Genomic DNA, 5,000 nt, shown 5'->3' on the forward strand with positions numbered 1-5,000 from the left:
GGGAACCTGCTGAGATGCCGCCGCCCGTATCCAAACTCGCAAGGTACATTGTGCTCTGAAATATATATATATATATATATATATATATAGAATAATTAGTTTTGGCATAGAATTTAGAAACAACACATTCAACGCTGTAACTAAAAAAAAACCCAATAGAAATAGTATTGAGTGCAATTGACATAAATGCCGTCACCAGGACAACGATGCTTCTGCGTGCCGCCTGACTCCCTCTTCCCTCTGGAAGATGGGATGGTGAACGGGCTCTGACGCTTCCCTTTCGAAAACCAGCCGAGACACACAGGCAAACGCAGAACCAAGCTTTCACCTGTAGTGGGTCATGATCCAGTGTGAGCCCTTGTTCCTTGGACTGCTGTGTGTGTCACTTTTACTCTTTACTTTAACGTCCAACAGTCCAGTGTTAGGATTCATAATTTCCCAGCTGATTCAGCTGTTAATGAGGATGATAATTGATCATTGTTATTGGATTGATTATGGTAATGGTAGATATGGAAACCATTTTTTGGGGTTATTTGATAATGAATTGAGTTTATAGTCCATATTATAATTCCCTGTATCATCCTATTGTTTCTCCCTCATTATCATTTAATCATTTAATAATCCTCATCCCTTCATTTTGTTTCCTGTTTAGCAGCACAATGCAGCTCATTGTCCAGTTCTCTGACTCGGGACCCAACATCTATATCCCAGTCTATCCCACCTCCCGGTCACCTTTAACCTCCTTATAGGGAAAACCTGCCAATTCAGATGCAATCTCAAGCAGAATTAAGATAAGAGTAAGAAAGTGTTTTTTTTTCTCAAATTATTCAACCAAAGCAATTCACTCTAGTATTTCCTGGCGATGAATATTTTTAATTATCAGATGAAATCTACAACACGCCGAGAAGCCTTAGCAACAGCACAATGGATTTATATATATATATATATATATATATATAAATCCATTATATATCAATCAGAATGTCGTTTACATATATATATTTGTACACAGTGGTACTTTGACTTACGAGTTGAATTCGTTCCGTGACAGAGCTCGTAATTCAATCTGCTCGTATAGCAAATCAATTTTTTTTTTAAATGAATTGAAATGCCATTAATCCGTTCCAGCCCCCCAAAAAACAGCCCAATTTTTTTTTTGTTACGTGTTTTTAAATAAGAAAAATGTATTTATAAATAACAAATATTGTATAAAAACATAATAAAACACAATAAAAGAGAGTGTGTAGATCATTTTTGCCTTCTCGCAGATGATACCCTCCATCACACTATCTCCTGCGAGCTGCTTCTCCGTCAACCACACCAACAGCAGATTCTCCATCTTTTTTTTCTTTCCTTGGCTGGCGTTGTACCCTTTATCGTCTCCTTCTGCTTCAGTATGGTACATATCGTAGAAGAACTACGCTCTTACTGCCTCGCCAATTCCATCACACGCACACCTCGCTCATGTTTTTCTATGATTTTTGTGCTTTCAGTCAATGGACATCATCTGCTTCTTCTTCTCAGCACTTACTTTTTTCGGACCCATGGTTCGAAAAAAAAAAAAAAAATTGGCAAAATAAAAGCACAAATCGCGAGCGCAGAAATGCTTCTATAACCATGTGCGGTGGAGAAGAAAGGTAAACTCAGAGGTGAAGCCACACCAGGGTGAGCGACGCGGCGCTCAGTAGATTACAACAGCGTTTTGTATAAGCAGAGGGTCGATTTCCAACAGACCGGCCGCGACATTATCCTCCGCTGACCTTGACGCCGGACGGTAGTTCAGCCAGAGACACGGGACATAATGTTACGTGTCGCAGTATGAGTCAGACTCACACTGAAACACCTGGAGACTTTATGAATGTTTTCTGCAGTCCAGGTGTGACATATTCCACCGGGGGCCTTTCGTCTCGGGTCCCTTTCGCGCAGGGCGCACTAAATCCACCCCTGGATTGATGTGGAAAGAACAGAAAGTCTTTTCTTGCTTGTGCCATTACAAATGCATTCTGGAACCGGTCGAACGAGACTTTTCACGAAAGGCAGCCGCAGCTACCGACAGTCTTGTAAATTTGTTTCCCCGTAACGAGTAGAGTTCTGTGGTAGCAGAGCGGTGAATCAGTGGCCATTATGATGTCAGTATGTCACGAGAGCGAATCAACGCTTTTTCTCGGATTTGAAATCATTGTCAAAATCAATATTTTGCCAAGACTGTGATTTGGGTGAGACAATCAGAATGTCGTTTTTCCAAAACAGTTTCCCAGGAGGATGACGATTTGGTGTGGTTCCAAACAAATCTGTAATCCAACTCATACTCTTATACACTGGTACTGGGGGGGTCCGTGTTTTCATGTTTCGTGTTTCATGCACAAGCAATGTTTCCATTGCCATCCACGCTCCCCACCAGATTTTTGATACCTGGATTGTTTTTATTTTAGTAAAAATCATTTTTTAAATATTTAGTTATGATCATTTTTTATTATAATTGAAATATATTATTCTAATGATGACATAAATCATACCTCAAAAAGTCACACACCACCTTTCCCTGTGGTATAAAAGTTGCAGGATGAAATCGGTTCACAACAGCAGGTACAGCCCGTAAAAGTATTTAAAAACCATGTATTAAAATAAATAATAATCTATACAAAGGGAACGTTGCCACTAGGTTGCTGTGACGTGTCAGATATGGGATGTATAGTGATGACAGTGCATTATCCCTTGCTTATTGGTAAATCGGTGCTGTCATGACAGCGAATCCCGAACCATGATTACGAGGCAGCGGAGTGGGAGTAAAGTCCAGGGAGGTGAGCGACCTGCAAGCAGGTGCACTCCCGCACATCTGCGTGCACACAAATGAACGAATAAATGCCGTGTCTCAAAGCATCAAAAAGTGAGTCTGCCTTCAAAGCAACCGACATGAATATGAAATGCCATGAAATGACACACTAAGCAATATCCCAGTGTGTGAAAAGACATTTATCACTTATTCGAAGGTGTCAAGCACGTCTGTGCTTCTTATGTTATACTTTGGTGACGTGTGTGCACGTCACCAAAGTAAACCTTGAGCCTTTTTCACTTGATATCCTGTCGATCCCTCCGTCATCAGCCCCGCCCTCCCTCGGTCCATGTCTCCTTGTCTCTCTCATCCTTTTTCTCTGTTTTATACAGCTCATACTGCTGAGATAGTGACGGTACCGAGATGTAGGTACTTCAATGGGGATTTTGCCAGTGACGTTTATTTTGAAGCAAGCACGAAAACACGCTGCATCACAAACTTAATATATCTGATCTGAGTTCTTCTTCCCGATTGGTGGGAGATCTTATTCACAGAGTTGCTGAAAAAGTAACTCTCGATGAGTTCTGCAGAACTGGATGGACGCATCGCAGTTTTTGCCGATTGCTTACGCACTGAAAGTGAATGCTTAAACGTAAGCATCAAAACCCTAACTTGTGGAACCATGCCTGATACAAAGGCACCAGAAGTAGAAACACCGTTTCTGCTTTGCACTGTGTTCGCAAATTTTGCAACGCACTTCTTGCAAAACACTACTACGCAGCGTTTTTTACACAAGACACTTGTGTAAAAATGAAATCTCTTGCAATCATTGTGTTATGACCAGCTGACAACTACGTTCTGTCTTTCTTTTTTGTATTTCCCGAATGCAGGACACAAAACGGTTTTGAGAGTAGGTGCAAGGTTTAATGTGGAGACAGGCAAAGGATCAGGAACAGGAAGCGGGCAGGGAATCAGGGTCCAGGGACAGACAGGGAGTCAGGAACAGGAAACTGGCAGGGAATCAGGAACAGGAAACTGGCAGGGAATCAGGATCAGGAATCAGGATCAGAGAACACGTTGGGAATCAGGGTCCAGGAACAGGCAGGGAATCAGAAACAGGAACTGGCAGGGAATCGGGACCAGGAACTGGCAGGGAATCGGGACCAGGAACTGGCAGGGAATCGGGACCAGGAACTGGCAGGGAATCAGGACCAGGAACTGGCAGGGAATCAGGACCATAGACAGGGCTGAGAGTTCAAGAGACACAGAGCCACACAAATACACACACAGACAATCTGACGCCGACAGAGTGAATGGGGACCCGGAAAAATACCATCGGAGTGACGAGGAATGTGAAACTGCTGAGTGGGGACAGGTGTGCAGGGGCAGGGATGTGAAACCAGACACAGACAGACAGAGGGAGCCAGAGAGAGCTAGAGGGAGGCGGAGAGAGAGACAGAACGCAAGAACGCAACGCAAGAGCAGAGCAGGTTCCTGACAGTAGCCCCCCTTCCTCAAGGGACGGCTGCAGGCAGCAATCAGATCGTTGTCATAGAAATAAAAACTCTTGTCAGCAAGGAGGATGAAAGGAGGCGAGGAGGCGAGGCCTCTGTGATTATTTACAGATGGGCTCTGATGCTACAGTGGTTCTGAGCAATGTCTGTACTCAAGAGCTTGAGAGTCCATCTTGTGATAAGTGTCCCTCATCAAGTTCAGAACAAGTTTCTAACATGTAATTTATCATTACACTGTATATATACAGTATGTATCTTCTATTAAAAAAAAAAATCACAGTATAATACTAATAAATTAGCAGCCAAATTAGCAGTCATTTTGTGTCTTTCCAGCACCGAGACAAGAACTCATTACAGTAACGTGCTTCTCAGACTTAGTGAAAAAAATGTATTTGGAGAGATATGGGATTAAGAACTGTAGGTTCAAAATCTAGGAGAATCTGGGAAAGGGGGACAGAAATCACAGGAAACACAACAAAAAAGTACTCAACAATAGTAACAAAGATTAAAAGACAGGCCACGGGCCATTACGTGTGTGTGCAATGGTCAACACCAAATCAACAGTAAATGGATGCATCTGGAAACTCTGCATTTTCCCTTCTTCGAACACCATAGATGTGTCCAAAATTGCGTACTAGCGTACTATGTAGCACATGTGGACGTGTTTAGTGTGTAGAAAACCATAGTACGCTCAAACAGAGCAGCCATCAGAC

Source organism: Zeus faber (assembly GCF_960531495.2).
Source record: "Zeus faber genome assembly, chromosome: 16".
In the NCBI taxonomy this organism is placed as follows: Eukaryota; Metazoa; Chordata; class Actinopteri; order Zeiformes; family Zeidae; genus Zeus; species Zeus faber.